General features: G+C 36.9%; 1 pseudogene; it reads left to right on the forward strand.

Moving 5' to 3' along the window:
• Positions 1 to 22142, forward strand: part of LOC101608722 — a 33377-nt pseudogene extending 11235 nt beyond the window's left edge.
• The last annotated feature ends 1773 nt before the right edge of the window (positions 22143 to 23915 follow it).

Genomic DNA, 23915 nt, shown 5'->3' on the forward strand with positions numbered 1-23915 from the left:
ATATGTATTTAATCAGTTTTTGGGATCCTCTGTGCCTGTATTGATGTTATGTGTGTTGGCTACTCTGCATCTATACAGCATCTGAGAGCACATGCTGTGCTCTTGACATTAATGTATTGGCCCAGCTCTTAGTGCTTTACCTCCACCTATAAGAAAGCACTTAAAGAGTAAAATCATGTAGCCCTTGATGACAATATAGTCACAGTTGGTCTTTCTCTGGTACATAATTAACACCTCTAGAAAATATTTTTTATAACACATACAGAATTCTCTTAGGAACAAAAAGACAGATGGAATAGGGAATGCAAATGGAAAAAATTTGATGGTTTAATGAGCACTCCTTCAGGCATTTAAAATAATTTACACAAATATGTTCCAATTTGTAAACCAAGTAAAAATAGTACCTCATCAAAAGTTAAAACATTGAAAATTATAAGCCTTGATTCATACATCAGATTGCTAGACTCTTCCATTATTAAGCATACCATAAGGACAGCAACCTAAAAATAAACATGCCCTCTTCCCAGCTGTACAATTGTCTTAATAGGCATTAATTTCCTTCTAAAGTCATGATCATTTGTTTTTCTTTGTGTGGAAAAGAAGAGTGATTTTTTTTAAATTAATACACTGAAGTAAATAAGAATATGGCCTTGTTTTGAAAATATGGACACTTGATCTATAGCCTATATGTGAAGTATATTTTGTGACATTGTCTCCATCTTGCTCACTCATTAAATAACTGGCCTGGCAGTGAATAGAGGCAATAATACTATGATACTTAAATGCCCATTTTTATGCATTAGAAATAGTCACTACTTGATCTTCAGTACATATTTTTTTTCCTGTATATGGTTAGGTTTTACAATTATAATATCAATATTCTTTATTGAGCTGTTTTTGTTCAATATTGTTGTTTATAATAAAATAATTGCATATAGTACGTAGAGTCAAAGTATTCTTACAGTTTTTTATTGAGGATTCTACATGGAGAATTTTGTATCATTTTTCTCAGTGGCACCAGGTTTGTGAAAGCTCAAAGAAAATGGTTTACAAAAGGATTAGGGGAATGTTCAAAGAACATTTTAAAATCATGAATTAATTGATTAGCTTTAGTGCATTGTAAAATGATTCACTTTTTTAAATTCCATGTAAGCCAAGCACAGTGTTTCACAACTATGCCAGCATTTGAGACACTGAGGAAGGAGGATCTTCATTAGTTAGAGACCAGCCATGCTAGCCTACTTCAAAAAGAAAAAGAAAAGAAAAAAGGAAAGGAAAGGAAAGGAAAGAAATTTACCATGTGTTTTAGGAGCTGAAGCCTTGGGGAACATTGGCAAATCAGAGAATACAGTCACAAAATTACATTTTGTTGAGGTAATACATGCTGTCACGAGATTAGGGCTGGCTGTCATGCCTCAAATGAACAACTCTCTCTTGTAGCTCTTTAAAAACAGTACCTAGGGTGAAGGAGATGACTTAGTGGTTAAAAGGCACTTGCTTGCAAAGCCTGCTCATTAGGGTTCAATTCCCCAGTATCCACATATAAAGTCAGATGCAGAAAGTAACACATGTGTTTGGAATTTACTTGCAGTGGCAAGGGGCCCCATTTTGCCCATTCTCATTCACTCTTTCTCTTTCTCTTTTTTCTTTCTTTCTTTCTTTCTTTCTTTCTTTCTTTCTTTCTTTCTTTCTTTCTTTCTTTCTTTCTTCTCTCTCTGTCTCTTACAAAATAAAAGTAAATAAAAATGTCTTAAAAACTGTACTTGAAAATTTGAAATATCTCTTGAGATCATGATGTAAGGTAAGATCTTTCCAAACAGTGAGAAAGAAACATGTTTGATGCTTTGGTCATCAAAAAATGGATAAGTTGCTGCCTCCTCTGATCTATAGGATTCCTTTGCAAGGGACTTTAGGAAATATTATTGTGTCCCCTAGTAACAGACCTGGAAATCTGGGCTCAGTACTAGCAAACTGAACAGTTTGAAAAGAAGCTTGGTATTGCTACAAATTACTTCCTCTTTCCGAGTTGGCTCTGACATAGATACACTTTTTTAAAATGTTTGGTGTGGTATGTGTAGTATATGCATATGCACAAGCCCTGTGCACATGAGTGCAGAAGGGCCAGGGGGAAACAACAGGTGCTCTTCCTTGGTGGCTCATTCATGGATTTTCTTTATATGGACTCTCTCTGAACTCTTGTGATCAATTCTCTGGTCTCTGCTTCCCGCAGGGCTCAGATTAGATGTGTATATGGCCATGCACAGCTGTTTATGTGGGTATTGGGGAATCAAACTCAGGTGGTCTGAAGCTCTCTCAGGCCCTTATGATTAAAGCTAGTGATCTTATCCACTGAACCATCTCCCCAGCCCTCTGACATAGATTCTTCAATAGGATGTTAATGTCATAGACCAGAGGCGTGAGGTAATATCTTACTTCTACACTGTATTCCCAGAGAACAGTACCATTCATGTCATGCAGGAGACCTGAGATACATATTTATCCAATCAACAAATGAGCTCATGTATCCCATGCTTATACCAGGACTCATAAACTGTGAATATCATTAGGATAGTCACAATATATTTATTGAACCTCTGTAATTCTGGCTCAATCATCAATTTGAGACTGGAAGCAATCTGGATTTCAATAACAGTTTCATTATAATTGCCTGAGCAGCTGGAAGCTTTTGAAATTTAAAGGATAATTATTTCTCCATAATTGTTTTATATTGTGTACAGGGTTAAGAACATGTGCATATTAGTATCACAGCAACTTTGAAGGCAGTCATAAAGTATGGGAACTTGAAATGCTGATGATCTGCAAAGATAATTAATTTAACAGTGACTACAGTGACTCCTGCTAGGACTCAGTGCCAAACTCCAGGCAAATATAAAACCTCTTGTGAATCTCCATGTGTTTCCTTTTTCATAAACTTAAAAACATATCAAATAGAGTCATAGAAATTCTTAAGACTGGTATAAAGTTTCTGTATAGATTGTACCCACTTCTATTGTTAACATTATATTTCCATGCATTACAATTAATGAAGCAACTGGTATATATTAATAAACTCAATAGTTTATTTATAGTCCATTAGTTATTTTTTAGCTAGTGACCATTTTAGGTTCTAGGGCTCTGCCCAAGTATCACATCACATTGACTATCATGTCCCCTTAGTGACTTCTGGCCTAGGACATTTTTTCCAACTTTCCTTGGTTTTAATGATATTGACAGTTTTCTTTTTTTAAGAGTACTGGTCATGGCTCATGCCTTTAATACTCAGGAGGCTAAGGTGGGATGATACAGAAAGTTGGAGGCCAGTATGGGCTAGAGTAAGACATTGTCTCAAACAACAAGAGGACTAGTCATGTATTTTGTAGAATACCCTCAATCTGTGATGATCTGATGATCTCAGTTAGACCAGGGCTGTGAGATTTTGAGAGTACTCTCACAGAGATGGTCAAGTGTCATTTTCAACACAGCTCATGAAAAGTATCTACCATAAATACAGCTTATTTGTTTATGAAATTAACCTTGACCACTTGTCAGAGGTAGTATTTGTCAGCTTTCCCACTCTATAGTTGCTTTTTAAAATTTATTTTCTTTTCTACAATGGACTGTCTGGAGGAAGTTATTAAGTGAGGCCCACAGTTGAGAAGGAAATTTCTTGACAGAGCATCTTGAATCATCTATGGGAGATGTGTTGCTTTTCTGTCATTCACTTATTAAATAACAAAGTTAAAAACCATGTAGAACTGACCCCTAGGTTCTTATTATATGCTTAGGGCTGATATCCAATACTCAAATTTTTCTAGCATTGACCATTGGAAGCTATTTGACTCCTATATCTCCTTGTCATAATCTCATTCTGTTTTTGAATACTTGAAATTTTGGCACCACATTATAGTATAGACTCATTTTGTATATTTTCTATCCTAGCTAGTTGGAGTTACCTGTTCATTGCTGGGGCAAAACACCTGATTAGAAATGGCTTATGGAAAGAATTTATTTAAGGTTTACAGTTTCTAGGGGAAATTTCACTATGTTTGAGAAAACATGACAGAACAGGCAACTAGGTAATATTTTCAAATATCAGCAGCAGGGCAGAAGCAGCAAGAATTAGCTAGCTAGTTAACACTCAGTAGGGCTCGAGTAACAAACCTCAAGTTTCACTCCCAGGAACATGTCTCCTCCAGCAAGGTTCCACCCACTGGAGACTGAATATAAGGCTTTATCATAAATACATGAGGCTATGGGGGACATTTCACATTCAAACTACCGCATAGCCCTAAAACAGCTGTTATTCCAAGGAACCATTTATTATTATTATTATTATTATTATTATTATTATTATTATTTATTTTTTTGAAACAGCTATTACATGTAGCTCAGGCTGGCTTCAAACTCATGATCCTACTGCCTTAGCCGCCTAAGTGCTTGGATTAGAGTCATGTGCCACCAAATCTTCTTTGAATAATTACTTTTTTTGAGCAGGGGTTCGAGGTAGGATCTCGCTCTAGTCCAGGCCAACCTGGAATTCACTATGTAGTCTCAGGGTGGCCTCGAACTCACAGTGATCCTTCTGCCTCTGCCTTCCAAGTGCTGGGATTAAAGGTGTGTACCACCATGCCTGGCTTGAGTGATTATATTTCATTGGAGAATATTTTTGTATACCAGGATCTGAACACAATATATATCTTGGTTGCTTCGAGTTTGGAGATTATGAATATCACTTGTATCAATATTTGTAGACAGGCTCTAAAGTGGGCAGAAGCTTTCAGATAATTTGAATAAATACCTGGTACTATGGCTGCTGTGCCATACAATGAGCCTTGTACAACATTTTATGATGCTACTGAACTGTCTCCCAAAGTGGATACACCATTTTACATTTGCATGCATTTCTGCTGCTCTGCATTCTCACCAGCATTTTATACTGCTAATTCTTATAGGTATGTAGCAGGTTTTCTGTTCTGCATTTGTTTTTGAGTCTTTTCAAACTCAGAAAGCATATCAAACACAAATTTTAGAAATCACTGAATTATTTGTCTTTAGTTAATTTATAAACCACCCACACACACGTGTGTACACACATATACACACCGAATACATATTTAAAGCACATGTGTGACCAGAATTTAAAAATGACCACACAGAGTTATTGACAAAAATCACTGTCTTGAATGATACCTGAATCTCTGTATGCCAACTAAAAATGTAAAATATAAGAAGTAAAGAAAAATCACACTCTTTGATTTCCAAGACCCCAGCTCCCACTGAGGCTTCTGATCTTTAATGCTCTCATTTCTTTCTTTACCCACCTTGGACTACATGGTCCACTACTTAATCATTATGTTTGTACTATAATTTCATGCTCTTTTCATCTTCCATTTTATTCTGTGGGCAATATTCCTACCTTGGTTATGTTCTACTCCCTTAGTAGTTCCCACTTGCACCCAATAGCTGAAATAAACCAAGCTAACTCAGACCACCTTAAGTGGGTCTTCAGGAACAAGAAGCAGCCCCATTGTATCTGTCATCAAAATCCCCTTCAGCTCCCAAACCTCTGTCAAACTTCTAACACTTCTTCAATTATTCTGGTTCTCCATTAATGATCTTGCTCCTTATTTTATTGAAAAAGGTGAGAATTCCACTAAAGAAAAGTATTCATGTGTTCACAAGCATAACTCCGCCTCTGTCTCCATAAACTCATGTGCTGTGTTTTTATCTGTATTGTCTTGATCTAAACAACCACTTTGGTTTACCATAGAGCTTAGGAAGGAGAGGACAGAGCAGAAGCTCAGGTTTCTTGTCACTTCACTATTTGACATGACATTTTCCCAAGACACCATTTCTCTAAAATCTGTATAATGTCTGACAGACATGTCTGTCTTCCAGCAGTGTAAGAGAGTCAAATGGAGTCATGTTGCTAAAAATGTTATGTAAAGGGTGAAGGAGATCAACACAGAGAACAATCAACCCCTACTAAATCAGATATCCACAGACACAGAGGCTCCCTAGAGCTCATCACTGAAGCAGACCTAACATGAACCAGACATGGCTCAGGGAAATTTGTGAAAGAGGGGGCAGAAAGAATGTCAGAGCTACATGTTGGGTCATGGTACACAGAGACATTTCCTCCTACCCATAATTGAGGGCTAACTCCACAATGCATGACCCATATACCCTAGTGAGGAGGGGGCAGGGTAGGGGAAAGGACAGGGAGGAGGCTAACAATGGTACCAACTGGACTGTATTCACTGAATACAAAGCGAATTAATAAAAAAAAATGCTGTGTAACTTATGTAACCAAGTAGAGAAAGAATTGCAATTACAATTAAAATATCAAAAAGTTTATTCAAGCCAGGTGAGGTGGCACATGTCTTTAATCCCAGCACTTGGGAGGTGGAGGTTGGATGATTGCTATGAGTTCGAGGCCACCCTGAGAATACAGAGTGCATTCCAGGTCAGCCTGAGCTAGAGTGAGACACTACCTCATGTTACGTTTGTTAGGGAACACATCATCCTTGTATGATATTTTCTGTGTCGTTAAGTCTAACAAATTTCCTAGCCTTGATGTGGTCATACTATTACCTGCAATTTTAATTCTATGTCTATTGTCTTCTTTTAGTTTTAGAAATACTGCTAGCAAGCTGGAGAGGTAGCTGAAAGATTAAGGGCACTTGTTTGCAAGGCCTGATAACCAGGGTTTGATTCCCCAGTACCCATGTAAAGCCAGATGCATAGAGTGGCACATTCATCTGGACTTTAGTTGCAGTGGCAAGAGTCCCTGGTGTTCAGGCTTGCTCTCTCTCTCTCTAATTGCAAATAAACATAAATAGAATTACCTTAAAAAGAAATACTGCTAACTATTATAATTGAATATGATCTACTGTGAATTTTTTATATGTAGCATTTAAGTAACATTCAGGTGTTATTTTCCAGGATTTAATGAAGAAAAAAATTAGTATATTAGGAACTTTCTTGCATGAACAAATCACACGTTGGCTATATTTCCATTATGTTATACTCTCATGTCCTTTCTGCCTTTCCCCCATTTTACCTTTTAAATCAGTAGTGTTCAAATCTTACCTTTTTTTAAAACATTATATTGTAGTCTCTTGTTTAGACCCATTTTTCCATTCATAGAAGTAATACTTTATTTTAAAATCAAACTATCTAAATGCTACCTTTATTGTCAATTTCATAGTAGTCATTTGTGATGGTTAAATTTTGTTGACTTAATCAGATTAGGAACCAAGCGGCATGCCTTTGGGCAGGTGTGGGCGGTTGTTTTTAGAAAGGATTAACGAAGGGATGAAGTCCTTCAGAGTCTAGTGAAGAAGCTCAGTGAGAATGCGGTCTCTTGTTCAACAGCTGTCCATGCTAACTGCTGGTGAGTGTGTTTTACCTGGCTGCCCTAACTATTCACTCCTCTGTGTATCGATTTTGTTTCAACTTTCCTTCTTGGTATTAGAACTCATTAGCTTCCAAACATGGCTGAAGATCAAATTCTCCAGCAATCCTTCTGGTGTTTGGTGCTAGATTGGGACTACTGAGACATCCAACCTTGTGCACTGAGCAGCTACATGTTTCTTCATTGATCAAGCTTGCAAACAGCTGTTGTTGGACTGCCATAAACTAATCTAATAAAGTCCCTTTTATAATGCCAATTCATACTATCTATTCTGTTCCTCTAGAGAAACTTGACTCATAGATGATCTTTAATTATTGTCTTTTTTTTTTTTAGCTTTCTCTCATAGAAGAGAGAAAAATAACTTTAAGCAAATGGTGATAATGCAATTTGAAAATTTGCCAGTACTCTGAAATATTTCTCATTTAAAGTTCCCTCTGAACATAGTTTGTTTCAGAAAACTGAACTACTGTATCCTAGTAGACATATTAAAGTTTCATTGTTGGATGTAGATAAGACATAGAAGTATTCTTCCCATTGGGTACAATCTTCAAAACAAGAATTACCATTGGAAAATAAAGGCCATTGTTATCTTAAACTAAGCCCCAAGTCCAAAAGGGCTTGCCCTAAGCCATTTATGTATAATTCCTCTAAATTACCAAGAAATTATTAGATTAAAAAGAATGTTGATTAATCACTGGCTTTCAACTTCCACTTCTTATGATCTTTGGAAAATCATAAGATGCTATGCTGACGGATCCTGTCTTATCATCTTACCATATTTCCTATTCCTCTCCAACTTGTTTATATCACTTTAAACTGAAAAGGTTGGAAAATCTTTCTGAAATCATGTTTCTGACACTTTAATTAGTAAGAAAAGATACAGCACCACAACAGTATTACAAACATCTCCCATATCTTCATTGATGTCTAGATACGCAACAAAAGTTCTAATGTACTCTCTTCTCTCCCTGACTCCAGTATTTGGGTTTTCAGCCCTTGTATCTAAAATCCTGCAACAAATTCTTTCAAGTGTTAAGCAATTTAATCAGTGAATATTGAAATAATTCACTGAGGAAAAAGGGGGGAAAAAACAAAGTTGTGAATTAGTGCTGGTTGTCGTAAAAATTCAGGTACTGAGGGCCTCTGTGGCCTATTTTAAATTATACCACAGAAATAACTAGCCATATTGTCTACATGTGAGATTAGGATTGCATTCTTCTTTTGAACTTCCCTCTCTCTTTTTCTATCTTTCCTATTCTCCTTCTTCTTTTCCTTGTTTATGACAAGGGGGAAGGTACAATATGTATGCAATGCCCACCGATACAGAGACAACATGAAGAAATAGAACAATTAATTATAAGGTAAATAACATTGGAGAATTGACCTAACCTTCACATAAAATCTAAGAGAGGGCTGGAGAGATGGATTAGCCATTAAGCGCTTGCCTGGGTAACCTAAGGCTCTGGTTTGAGGCTCGATTCCCCAGGACCAATGTTAGCCAGATGCATAAGGGGGGCATGCATCTGGAGGTCGTTTGCAGTGGTTGGAGGCCCTGGTGCACCCATTCTCTCTCTCTTTATCTCTCTCTCCCACTTTCTCTCTGTGTCTGTTGCTCTCAAATAAATAAACATTTAGAAAATATTAATATAAAATCTAAGGGAGAATTCATGTACCAGAAATTACTAGATATCGTAAAAATAATAGGAATATAAAACTATGGTCACTAGGAGTTGGATCAAATGCTCAAGGAAACTATCATATATATCCTTAATCTCCCTCCTCTTTCTGTCACTTTCTCTACCCATAGTCCCATGCAATACACAGGTGCCCATGAATATATACACATACAGAAATGCTACTTTTACTACTTGTACTATTGATCTGTTGTGAGCCTTTTGATCCTAAGCAGCCTTTCAGTTACTCTCTGAGCAGGAAGGTCAATCAGATTCTGTGTGAAGTCTCCTGACAGTACATGCATGTCACCTCTACATTGTGCTGGCTGGAGACTGTGTATGCAGAACACACCCTGCACCAATGAATAAAGGAACATTCAGATGAGCAGACACCTCAATGAACTGTATCTGACAAGAGTGTGCTATTTGACACTGTGGCATGGAACAAGTCAGAGTTAATTGCTCCAGTTTCATGACTAGTTACAAGTAACACATTTTAGAAGGCAAGGGAAGTTAAAATCTAAACTTCTGTTTTAATTAAGAAAAGCGTCCATGGGATTTAATAAGAGAAAAAAAATGACAATATATCTAATTCATGGTTTTGAAAAAACTAACATAAACTCCAGTTGGTAGACACACATGAAATGGCATTAGCATATATTTAATTTAAAAGTTTAAATTGTGAACACATTTATTGCTAAAAAGTGATATGATCTGATAAAATAATATTTTAGTCTAAATATTTATATTTTTCCATTTGGTAAATGGTTTAATTTTATTAAAATGTATTCATAATTTAAATTAATTAAATTCAAATTTATTAATTGGGATTTATGAATGCCTGTATAGGCTATAGTTTGAAAAACACTGCTTTAATTTCAACTTTAATATTGCCAGCACTAGAATGAAGGATTCTTAATATTACCATACCCAGCTATAACATAATTAAAAAAAATTTCTTACAGATATATGCTAAATACCCACTTATTTTGTATCCTCCCTTCTCTTAACCCTCCCTCATTAATATGCTTTATTTTAGTCTTACTTCACTTTCCTGCATGTGTGTGCACACACACACACACACACACACACACACACACTCACATATAGATGCATGATTTATGTGAATTTATAAATTCTAGACACCACCACTGGAAGAAAACGTAGGAGACCTCTTTCTGACTCTGGTTTACTTCAGTTACTATTACTGCCTCCAAATCCATCCATTTTCCTGAAGATGATGTAGCTGTGTAACTGAAAATATTTCTGTTGTATATGTACTTTACATTTTCTTTTTTCATAAGTTTTCTTTTTATTTATTTATTTCAGAGTGACGACAGACACAGAGAGAAAGGGGGGAGAGAGAGAGAGAGAGAGAGAGAGAGAGAGAGAGAGAGAGAGAAGGAGAGAGAGAGAATGGGCGTGCCATGGTCTCCAGCCACTGCAAACCAACTCCAGACATGTGCACCCCCTTCTGCATCTGGCTAATGTGGGTCCTGGAAAATCAAGCCTCGAATCGGGTTCCTTAGGCTTCACAGGCAAGCACTTAACCGCTAGGCCATCTCTCCAGCCCCACTTTACATTTTCTTTATCTGCCTCTTTTATTTTGGACTCCTAGTTTAGTTCCATAAGTAAGTTATTGTAAAGAGTCCTGCAACAAATGCTGATGTGTAAGTACCTTTGTGATATGCTGACCCGGAGTTATTCGGGTAAATATTTAGGAATAGCATAGCTAGGTCATATGGTATAACTGTTTTCAGTTTTTTGAGAAGCATCCATACTGATTTTCATAGTGGCTGGACTAAATTACATTCCTACTCACAATGCATAAGGGTTCTCTTTTGTCTATAGCTTTACCAATATTTGTTATTGTTTCTTTTTTAAAATTTTTTAAATTTTTATTAGCATTTTCCATGATTATAAAAAAAAATCCCATGGTAATTCCCTCCGTCCCCACCCCGCACACTTTCCCCTTTGACAATCCATTCTCCATCAAATTACCTCCACATCACAATCATTGTACTTACAGATATACAATATCAACCTATTAAGTACCCTCCATCCTTCCTTTCTCTTCCATTTATGTCTCCTTTTTAACTTATTGGCCTCTGCTACTAAGTATTTTCATTCTCACACAGAAGCCCAATCATCTGTAGCTAGTATCCACATATGAGAGAAAACATGTGGTGCTTGGCTTTCTGGGCCTGGGTTACCTCACTTAGTATAATCCTTTCGAGGTCCATCCATTTTTCTGCAAATTTCATAACTTCATTTTTCTTTACCACTGAGTAGAACTCAATTGTATAAATGTGCCACATCTTCATTATCCACTCATCTGTTGAGGGACATCTAGGCTGGTTCCATTTCCCAGCTATTATAAATTGAGCAGCAATAAACATGGTTGAGCACGTACTTCTAAGGAAATGAGATGAGTCCTTCAGATATATGCCTAGGAGTGCTATAGCTGGGTCATATGGTAGATCAATCTTTAGCTGTTTTAGGAAACTCCACAGTGATTTCCACAATGGCTTGATCAGGTTGCATTTTCACCAGCCGTGTAGAAGGGTTCCTCTTTTACCACATCCCCGCCAACATTTATGATCATTTGTTTTCATGATGGTGGCATATCTGACAGGAGTGAGATGGTATCTCAATGTACTTTTAATTGGAATTTCCCTGATGGCTACTGATGTGGAACATTTTTTTAGATGCTTTATGCCATTCATATTTCTTCCTTTGAGAATGCTCTATTTAGCTCCATAGCCCATTTTTTCATTGGCTTGTTTGATTCCTTATTATTTAACTTTTTAAGTTCTTTGTATATCCTAGATATTAATCCTCTATCAGATATATAGCTGGCGAAGATTTTTTCCCATCCTGTAGGTTGCCTCTTTGCTTTTTTCACTGTGTCCTTTGCAGAACAAAATCTTTGTAATTTCATGAGGTCCCAGGGATTAATCTGTGGTTTTATTGCCTGAGCAATTGGGTTGTATTCAGAAAGTCTTTGCCAAGACCAGTATGTTGAAGGGTTTCCCCCACTTTTTCCTCTATCAGTTTCAGAGTTTCAGGTCTAATGTTAAGGTCTTTAATCCATTTGGACTTAATTCCTGTGCATGGTGAGAGAGAAGAATCTATTTTCATCCTTCTGCAGATATATGTCCAGTTGTCCCAACACCATTTGCTGAAGAGGCTGTCTTTTCCCCAATGAGTATTTTGGGCATTTTATCAAATATCAGGTGGCTATAGCTACCTGGACTTACATCTGGGTCCTCTATTCTGTTCCAACGATCTACATGTCAGTTTTGTGCCAGTACCATGCTGTTTTTGTTACTATGGCTCTGCAGTATAGGTTAAAATCAGGTACAGTGATACCACCAGCCTTATTTTTGTTGCTCAGTATTATTTTAGATATTTGAGGTTTTTTGTGATTCCAAATGAATTTTTGGATTGTTTTTTCTATTTCCATGAAGAATGCTTTTGGAATTTTGATAGGGATTGCATTGATTGTGTACATTGGTTTTGGTAAGATTGCCATTTTCACAACATTGATTCTTCCAATCCAGGAACAAGGGATGGTTCTACACTTTCTAGTCTCTTCTGCAATTTCTCGCTTGAGTGTTTTAAAGTTCTCATTGTAGAGATTATTTACTTCCTTAATTAGGTTTATTCCTTGGTTAGGTTATTCCTTGGTTAGGTTTAATCCTTGGTTAGGTTATTTTCTTTGATGCAATTGTGAATGGGAGTGATTCTCTGATTTCATCCTCTGTGTTTTTGTTGTTAGCATATATGAAGGCTACTGATTTCTGTGTATTTATTTTGTATCCTGCTATATGGCTGTAGGATTTGATCAGCTCTAAAAGTTTGCTAATAAGAGTTTTTAGGATCCTTTATGTATAGAATCATGTCATCTGCAAATAATGATAACTTGATCTCTTCCTTTCCAATTTGTATCCCTTTTATGTGCATCTCTTGCCTTATTGCTATGGCTAAGACTTCCAGAACTATATTAAATAAATGTGGGGACAGTGGACACCCTTGTCTTCTTCCTGATTTTAGTGGGAAAGCTTTCAGTTTTTCCCCACTTAGTAATATTTTGGCTGTAGGCTTGTCATAAATAGCCTGTATTATATTGAGATATGTTCCTTCTATTCTCAGTCTCTGTAGGACTTTTATCATGAGGGGATGTTGGATATGGTCAAATGCTTTCTCTGCATCCAATGAGATGATCATGTGATTTTTGTCCTTCAACCCGTTTATATAATGTATTACATTTATATATTTCCGTATACTGAACCACCCTTGCATCTCTGGGATAAAGCCTACTTGGTCAGGGTGAATGATCTTTTTAATATACTCTTGTATTCTGTTTGCCAATATTTTGTTGAGAATTTTTTTTCTTTTGTTTATTTTTTCTTTTTTATTTATGTATAAAATTTTATTAACATTTTCCATGATTATAAAATATATCCCATGGTAATTCCCTTCCTCTCCACCCCCACACTTTCCCATTTGAAATTCCATTCTCCATCATATTACCTCCCCATTACAATCATTGTAATTACATATATACAATATCAACCTATTACGTATCCTCCTCCCTTCCTTTCTCTACCCTTTATGTCTCCTTCTTAACTTACTGGCCTCTGCTACTAAGTATTTTCATTCTCACACAGAAGCCCAATCATCTGTAGCTAGGATCCACATATGAGAGAGAACACGTGGCGCTTGGCTTTCTGGGCCTGGGTTACCTCACTTAGTAGAATCCTTTCCAGGTCCATCCATTTTTCTGCAAATTTCATAACTTCATTTTTCTTTACCGCTGAGTAGAACTCAATTGTATAAATGTGCCACATCTTCATTATCCACTCATCTGTTGAGGGACATCTAGGCTGGTTCCATTTCCCAGCTATTATAAATTTAGCAGCAATTAACATGGTTGAGCATGTACTTCTAAGGAAATGAGATGAGTCCTTTGGATAAATGCCTAGGAGTGCTATAGCTGGGTCATATGGTAGATCAATCTCTAGCTGTTTTAGGAACCTCCACACTGTTTTCCACAATGGCTGGACCAGATTGCATTCCCACCAGCAGTGCAGAAGGGTTCCTTTTTTTCCACATCCCCGCCAACATTTATGATCATTTGTTTTCATGATGGTGGCCAATCTGACAGGAGTGAGATGGAATCTCAATGTAGTTTTAATCTGCATTTCCCTGATGACTAGTGACGTAGAACATTTTTTTAGATGCTTATATGCCATTCGTATTTCTTCCTATGAGAACTCTCTATCTCCATAGCCCATTTTTTGATTGGCTTGTTTGATTCCTTATTATTTAACTTTTTGAGCTATTTGTATATCCTAGATATTAATCCTCTATAAGATATATATTGCATCTATGTTCATGAGGGAGATTGGTCTATAATTTTCTTTTTTTGTTCTATCTTTGCCTGGTTTTGGTATCAGGGTGGTGCTGGCCTCATAGAAGGAGTTTGGTAGAATTCCTTCTTTTTCTATTTCCTGGAAAAGCTTAAAAAGCAATGGTATTAGCTCTTCCTTAAAGGTCTGATAAAATTCAGCAGTGAATCCATCTGGGCCTGGGCTTTTTTTAGTTGGGAGATTATTGATAACTGTTCGGATCTCCATGTTTTTTATAGGTCTATTTATGTGATTAATCTCATTTTGGTTTAATTTAGATAGGTCATATAAATCAAGGAAATCATCCATTTCTGTCAGATTTTCATACTTTGTGGAGTATATGCTTTTATAGTATGTCCCTATGAGTTTTTGAATTTCTCTGGCATCTGTTATGATGTTACCTTGTTCATCTCTGATTTTATTAATTTGTGTCTCTTCTCTCTTTCTTTTGGTCAGATTTGCTAAGGGTTTATCAATCTTGTTTATCCTTTTAAAGAACCAACTCTTTGTTTCATTAATTCTTTGGATTTTTTTTTTTTATTTCTATTTCATTAATTTCTGCCCTAATCTTTCTTGCCTACTGATTTTTGGTTTGCCTTGTTCTTCTTTTTCCAAGTCTTTAAGGTGAAGCATTAGGTCATTTACTTGTGACCTTTCTAATTTCTTAATATATGCTCTTAAGGCTATAAATTTACCTCTTAGAACTGCCTTCGTTGTGTCCCAGAGATTTTGGTATGTTATGTTCTTATTATCATTTGACTCTATGAATTTTTTGATTTCTCTCTTGATTTCTTCATTGACCCATTCATCATTTAGTAGTGTCTTGTTTAGTTTCCATGATTTTGTCTATGTTCTATAGCCTTTCTTGCTACTGATTTATAATTTAATTCCATTGTGGTCAGATAGAATGCAAGGAATTATTTCAGTTTTCCTGAACTTGTTAAGATTTGCATTGTGTCCTAATATATGGTCTATTTTAGAGAATTTCCATGTGCTGCTGAAAAGAATGTATATTCTGCAGCCTTTGGATGAAATGTCCTGTATATATCTGTTAGGTCCATTCCTTCTATGACCTCATTTAGTCCAGATGCCTCTCTTTATTTTTTCCCAGGATGACCTGTCAATTGATGAGAGTGGGGCGTTAAAATCACCCACTACCACTGTGTTTGGTGTTATCTGTGACCTTAGTTCTAATAGTGTTTGTTTGATGAATTTGGGAGCCCCCATGTTAGGTGCATATATGTTTATGATTGTAATGTCCTCCTGTTGGGAGTGTGCCCTTAGTCAATATAAAATGACCTTCCTTATCTTTCTTGACCTTGTCAGATATTAGGATAGCAACCTCTGCTTGTTTTCTAGGTCCATTTGCTTGAAACACCATCTTCCAACCTTTTACCCTAAGATAATGTCTATCCTTTGGAGAAAGGTGAGTTTCTTGGAGACAACAAATTGTAGAATCCTGCTATTTAACCCAGTCTGCAAACCTATGTCTTTTCATTGGGGCATTGAGGCTGTTGATATTAAGAGATATTATTGAAAGGTGTGTATTTATGTTTGCCATTTTTTTTTTTTTTTGTGGTTCCAGTTCTACCTGTGCTCTCTTAACTAGTATTTGAGTATTGCTTGTTTTTTCTAGGTTCCTTATATGTGTGCTTTTCATTTTCTTCAGCATGGAGGATTCTATCAAGTATTTTCTGTAGAGCTGGTTTTGTCTTATAATACCCCTTTAACCTGCTTTTGTCATGGAATGTCCTTATTTCTCCGTCTATTTGAATGGATAACTTTGCAGGATAAAGTAACCTTGGTTGAAAGTTGTTATGTTTCAGAACTTGGAATATATCACTCCAAGCCCTTCTGGCTTTAAAAGTTTAGGTTGAATAATCTGCTGTAATCCTGATGGGCTTACTTTTGTAGGTAACTTGATTTTTCTCTCTAACTTCTTTCAATATTTTTTCTTTGGTGTGTGTGTGCTTGGAAGTTTGATTATAATATGGCAAGGAGAGGTTCTCTCCAGATTTGGTCTGGCTGGGGTTCTAAAAGCTTCCTGTATCTGTATTGGCACCTCTTTCCCAATTTGGGGGAAATTTTCTATGATTTTGTTGAAGACACCTACTAGGCCTTTGAAGTGGAATTCTTCTCCTTCTACTATGCCCTGAATTCTAATATTTGATCTTTTCATAATGTCTTGAATATCTTGAAATTCCCACTCACACTTTTCTATAAGTTTGTCTTTCTCTTTGTTGGACTTTATTAGATCTGCCACCTTGTCTTCTAGCTTAGATATTCTGTCCTCTCCTTCATCCATTCTACTGGTGAGATTTTCTACAGAGTTTTTTATTTCATTAAGTGTGTTCTTCATTGCTACTAATTCTGACTGGTTTTTCTTTATTATTTCTATTTCCTTATTTATGTCTTGTATTGCCTTCTTTATTTCATGAAATTGGTGTCCTGCATCTTCTTTGATTCCTTTGATTTCCTCTTTAAGATCCTCTTTGACTCCTTTGATTTGTTCTCTGACTTCTTTGAACATAGTTACAAACATTCTTTTGAAATCTTTCTCAGGTATTTCCTCTAACTCTCTCTCACTGGAGGTCATTTCTGATGCATTAATACTTTTAGGTGGATTTATATCATCTTGCTTTTTAGTATTTCTTGTGTTATAATGTATATATTTTTGTATCTTGTATTAAGTTAATGCTTGGATTTTCTAGCTAGCTGGGTATTCTTAGCTGTATCAATTGATTTGATGTTATATATCTTCTGGGTAGGAGCTTAAGGTGTTAGATGTGGCTCTTAAGACTCTGAGAGGATCTATAGAGGCGCTCCTAGGGGTTGAGTTTCCCTGCTATGGGGGTATTCATGTAGGCTGAGTGGAATAAAATACAGGTAGATTCTAAAAGTTAACTAAACACTGTACCCATTCAGTCAAAAACAGCCCCAAGTATGTATGCCAGAGTAGTTATTATAACAACCAGATCCTCTATCAACATAGAGGTTAAGATTCCTGTCTGTTGAGGGATCCAAGTCAGCTTGTGACCAAGTGAGACCCTTCCCTGGTGCAAACCCAGTTACCTTGGATAAGTTTGGTCTCAGTCAAGTTGTTGCCTGGGTCGTCGGGCTGCTGTTCTGATTTCTGGCTGGGCATTGGCTTTTCCTTCTGGGCAAACCAGGCATGGCAACTGTGGCCCTGCAGATCAGCACCCCCACTGCTGGAACTGCTGCTGTGAAAGCTGCCTCTGCTGGGTCTGGTCCCACTGCTGCTGTTGCCTCTGCTTCTGCTCCTGCTATAGCTGCCACTTCTGGAGCCACTGCTGTTGCTGAAGCTGCTGCTGCTTGGTCTGCTGCTGCTGGGGCTGCTGTTACCAGTGCCGGAGCCACTGATGTTGCTCCCAGACTCCGTTCCTGCTTTTGTCCTGCTGTCGGCTCAAGTTGGCATGGCTGGGTCCCAGACCGCTGCTCTGTTCGCTGGAGCTGGGCTCAGGTGGTGGGGGAGGGGAGGGAGCTGCTGCTGCTCTGCTTCTCTCGCTGTTCCACGTGTTCTTCTACCTCATGGTCTGCTCTTCCGTTGCTCACTGCCGCTCTCCCTTCACGTTTCCTGAGTTGCGGAGAGCGCGGTGTGAGGGGAAGCTCCCGCACCTGGCTTTTCCTGCGGCTGGAGCCGAGCCTGGCGGCTTTCTGGTGTGCCCTGCCACCGCCGCGGTTGGCAGAGCTGCTGGAGCCGCTTTTGCTGGCCTGTGCCTGCTCTGGATGCTCTGGATCTCTTCTACTTCTCCGTTGCTGCTTCAATTTCCTATACACCTCACATTTTAGTAAAAGTGTGTATTTTGCTGAGTTTTTTTGGTCTTTTTTCCCCCCAGGCTGCTTTGGTGTGTTACCTACGTCGCCATCTTAACTGGAAGTCCTCTGTTATTGTTTTTTAATGACTGATGTTCTGACTGCAGTAAGATGGAATCTCAAAATAGCTTTGATTTTTATTTTACTGATGGCTAGTGAAGTTGAACATCTTTTTTCATGTGCATTGGCCACTTATTTTTATTTCCTCTTTTGTGAACTGTTAATTTAATTGGCCCATTTATTGATTGGGTTGTTCGTTTTCTTGTTGCCTGGGTTTTTAATTTTTTGTTTTAGTTCTTTTCATATTCTACATATAAATCCTCTGCCAGATTCAAAGATTTTCCTTCATTTTGTTGGCTTCAGTCAGTTAACCTTAGCTATTTAGAAGCTTTCTACTTCCACAAGCTCCCATTCCTTAATGGTGGACTAACCTAAGCAACCAGAGTCCTGGTCCCCAAGTCTTTGGTGGTTCAGGTATTTGAAGTTCTTTCCCAGTGTTTCCTCTAAGTTTTAGGGTTTCTGCTCTTGTGTTACAGTCTTTGATCAATTAGGAATTAACACTGTGGAAGAGTATATAGTTACATTTTTCTACACATGGATATGAATTTTCTAAGTACCATTTGTTAAATAGGCTTTTTCTCCAAAATGTATTTTTTGTCAACTTTCAGAACTCAGGTGGCTGCATCAGTGTAGGTTTATATGTTGTAGATCTTTATTCATTTATCTATAGGTATGTTTGTTCCAGTATCATACTGTTTCTATTTCTCTGACTCTGTGATATAACTTGAAGTCACAAATGATGACACCTGCAGCAGCATTACTCTTTTTGTTCAGGGCTGCTTGGGATATCCAAGGTCTTTTATGCTGTCAATAAATTTTAAGTTATTTTTGTTTCTGTGAATAACAATGCTAAAAACATGGAGACTACCAAATATTTTGGTAATTTCACAATGTCATTTCTAATCCATATAACTAGGAGATCTTTCCATCTTACTGTCTCCACCAGTTTTTTTTTCAGTGTCTTGAAGCTTTCATTATAGAGTCCTTTAGCCTCCATGATTAGTTTAATTTTTAGGTCTTTTTTCTTTGAGACCACTGTGAAGGAGACTGGTTTCCTGATTTATTTCTTGGCATCTTTGTTATTGGAATACAGGAATGGTCCTGATTTTTACATGTCAACTTTATATTGTGCCACTGTGCTGAAAGGGCTTATCAGTTCTAAGAGTTTTCTGTAAAGTCTCAGGGTACAGAATCATATCATCTGCAGGTAAGGATGCTTTGACTGCTTCCTTTTCCATCTGTATCCCTTTTATTGACCTTTCCTCTCTTATTGCTCTAGCTTAGGGTTCCAACACATAAATTATTAATAAGAATGGAGACTGTGATACTCTCATCTTTTTCCTGATTTTAATAGGAATACTTTGAGCTTTTTTTCAATTTAATGTTGGCTATAAGTTTGTTATATATAGCATTTATCATGTTGAGACATATTCCATCTATTCTTATTTCTTCAGCACTTTTATCACAAAAGAGTAAAATAAGAGCTGGGTGTGGTGGCACACGCCTTTAATCCCAGCACTCGGGAGGCAGAGGTAGGAGGATCGCTGAGAGTTCGAGGCCACCCTGAGACTACATAGTGAATTCCAGGTCAGCCTGAGCCAGAGTGAGACCCTACCTCAAACCCCCCCCCCCAAAGAAAAGAGTAAAATAAGTCTTTTCTTTTGGATCAAAAGTTTTCTATATCTATCAAGGTGATAATGTGGTCTGTTTTGAGTTCATTTACTTGATATGTTATATTTCTTGATTTGTATATGTCCAAATAACCTTTCATTTCTGAAATGAAGCTAACTTGATCTTGGGGAATAATCTTTGTGATGTGATCTTGAATTTGGTTTGCAAGTAATTTGTCAAGAATTTTTGCATCTATATTCATAAGGAAGATAGGTATATAATTTTCCTTTTTATTGTGCTTTTAATCTGTGGGGTTTTTTTTGCATCTGGGTAATAGTGACTTCAAAAAAATGTATGATACCATTCCTTCCTTTCCAAATTTATAGAATATTTTGAAAAGCATTGGTGTTAGTTCTCTTTGAATGTCTGGTAAACCCAGTGATTCCATCAGGGTCTAATCTTTTTTAATTCAGATTTGTTGCCATCCCCTGGTCCATGTCACTGTAACAGCCTCTGTATGTGAGTCCATGTACTCTCCATGTAACACTTTCTTCTGTCCAAAGCACTCCCTCTCCTACTATGTATGCCCTTCCCTTGCCCACACTGCCACTGTATGTGAGTTCAGTAATATGCAGGCTTTCTATATACCTTTCTCCTATCCATGCCTCTACCACTATCATGAGTGAATCTGTGATTTGGTCAGCCCAAATTCCATCTGCATTGCAGTTGAGGTGGGTGATACTGGGAACACTCACTCCATCATGGCATACTCCCCACACTCACTTGCAATGGCTACCAATATTATCATGGGTGTAAGTCTGTGCACAGTTGGCCATTCCACAAACCTATCTTTGAGTTGGCTACTGCAGCCTTCTGTATGTGAGGTTTAGGTCTCAGTGGTCTGCCTCACATCTGCTACTTTCCACCTGTGTTACCCACATAACACAAATACCCTGGCCTACAAGAGCAGGAGCTGTGCATGTCCCCCAAGCTGAACTGAGGCATCTTGCCTAATCCATTGATGAGTCAGCACTGAATATTTCCAAGACTTTACTCTATTCAACAGCTTAAAAAAGACACAGGCACACCAAACACTAAACCAAATATTCAACACAGCTGTACCAGAAAGAATTGACCAATGTAAGTAAATATCTCTCTTTGAATGATGTCCAATTTCATAGGAGAAGACTTCCATGATAACTAGTTGGAAAAAATTCCAAAGAACTCAAAAGCACAATCATAAAGATACAGAAAGAACTTAATGAAGAGCTTGATGTGGACAGGCATGGGCTCTCTCCTTGTCAGCTGGCATATAGTACAAGCTGGTGGCTCAATGGAGGTGGAAGTGGCTGGTATCCTTCATCCTCGAGTACTGAGTGTTTTCCAAAAATAAAAAAGGGAAATGTATTTCTCCATTAATGATATTCCAATTTATGCACATAAGGATGTGTTCCACATGGTAGTTGAAGTTCCATACTGGCCAACTGCAAAGATGGAGATTTCTACAAAAGACCCTTTAAAGCCAATGAAGCAAGATATGAAAAATGAAAACTCCATTATGTTTCAAAATTTTCCCTTTTAAAATATATATCTGGGACTATTGTGCCATCCTTCAGACTTAGGGTGATCCAAGGCATAGTGACAAGCATGCTGGCTATTGTGGTGACAATGACCTGACTGATGTTTGTGGAACTGGAAGCAAGGTATGTGCAAGAGGTGAAATAATCGGAGTGAAATTTCTTGGCATACTGGCTATGATTAATGAAAAAAAAAAAGCTGAATGGAAAGTCATTACCATTAATGTGGATGACCCTGATATGGCCAAGTAAAATGATGTTAATGACATTGAAATGCTGAAACCTGGCTATCTAGAAGCTACTGTTGACTGGCTTAGAAGATTCCTGATGGAAAACCTGAAAAAGAGTTTGCATTCAAGGAAGAATTTGAACATGAAGATTTTGAAATTGGTATTATTAAAAGCACTCCTGACTATTAGAAGACATTCATAACTAATAAAATGAGTGGAAAAGGAATCAGTTGAATGAACACCACAGTGTCTGACAGCTCTGACACACCAGAGCCATTGTGGATGCTTTACCACCACCATGTGAGTCTGTCATTAGATGTGGATAATGATTCCTTCACCAGAAAACCTGATGCTAGTGTGTGGAGGACAAGCTGATATTGGTGCATGCTGTTCTGGAAATGTGAGATGCCAATCATGGCTTTATGTTGTGGAACTCTAACTAATACACATTCTGCTGAGATCAAGCCCATATACTCAGAATGTTATCTCAAAGTTTTCATCTGTTATCTAAGAGCTTTTAGGATGTGCTTACGTATCACAGCAGTTGTGCTTTGGAAGTGGTCTTTGAATAGATGTACAAGATGAACACATAGTGGATGTATATGTTTACCATGTATTAGGAAATAAAATTATTTTGAAAAAAAAGTACTTAAAGAAAACATGAGTAATTAAATGAATAAAATTCAAGAGAACACACACACTATTTTAACTCAAGGTTGACAAAAACAGACAAGTGAATGAAATCCACAAGAACTCAAATACCAAAATGAATTAAGAGATGACTAGACATCTTAATGAATTCCAAGGAAGCACAAATCGGAAAATAAATTTTAAAATTCAACTGGGATATGGAAATAGGATTCAATAAAGGGATAGAATGCTAAAGAAAAAAACTGAAATGATTTTGGATATGAAATTAAAATAAATAAAAATCACCATGGAAATCCTCAGCAAGAATTAATCATGTGGGGGTCAGCCTATCAGGGTGTGAAGACAAGATAATGAGACTAGATCAGTGAAAATCCATAAAAAGTTCAAAAAATGTAGCAGTGGAGTATGAGATACAGTTGAGACCCTGTAAACAATAAATTTTTGAATAATGAATATATAATGGAGAACCTCCAATCAAAGGAATATAAAATACTTTTAATAAAAGTGTAGAAGAAAATCCCCTAACTCTAGTAATAAAGTACAGGTTCATATACATGTCATACAGGACACCAAATAGAAAGAGCCAAAAAATAAGCTCTCCACATTGTATCATAGTCTACACATTAAACACACAGAAAAAGAAAGAGTAATAAAAGCCATAAGAGAAAAACATCCAGTCACATATAAAGGCTTGTTCATCAGAATAGCACTTGATTTTTCAAAGGAAACTCAAAAGCCAGAAAGACTTGTGGTGATGTATTCAAAGTATTAAAAGACCACTGTGGTTTTCTCAAACTATTATATCCAGAAAAATTATCTCTCATGTTAGGAGGGAAAGAAATCCATGATAAAAGGGCTAAAGCAATTTATGGCCATTAATTTAGCTCTACAAAAGATACTGGGATACTTCAAATTGATGAGAATAAGCACATTAAAATGAGGCTGGATGGGAAAATCATAATCACTTCTAGAATGGCTGGTAAGCAAATGAAAATAATGAAAAGACAAAACATAAAATCAACATGATAGGAATGAACTCACACCTTTTAGTAATAACTCTGAATATTAATGTTGTGAGTTCCAAACCAAAACTGGTCAGAAGAGGTAAATAAGGACACTTCATATTGACTAAAGGAACAATCCACCAATAAGACATTATAATCCTAAATATATATGCACTGGAAAGAGAAACACTTAACTTCCTGAAACAAATACTATTAGATGTGAAGTACCAGGTTAGCATCAACACGGTTATAATTTTTTTTTTTTTAACATATCAGTGTCTCCAACAGAGAAGTCATCAAGACAGAAAATAGAGAAAACTTGGAACTAAATGACATCATAGATCAAAGTGATCTAACAGATGTGTATAGAACATTCCACCCCAAAATTATAGAAAGTGAATTCTTTTCAATACTCCATTGTGCTCAGTTTAATATAAATATTAG

The sequence above is a fragment of the Jaculus jaculus genome, chromosome 6 (genome assembly GCF_020740685.1).
Source record: "Jaculus jaculus isolate mJacJac1 chromosome 6, mJacJac1.mat.Y.cur, whole genome shotgun sequence".
Lineage (NCBI taxonomy): Eukaryota > Metazoa > Chordata > Mammalia > Rodentia > Dipodidae > Jaculus > Jaculus jaculus.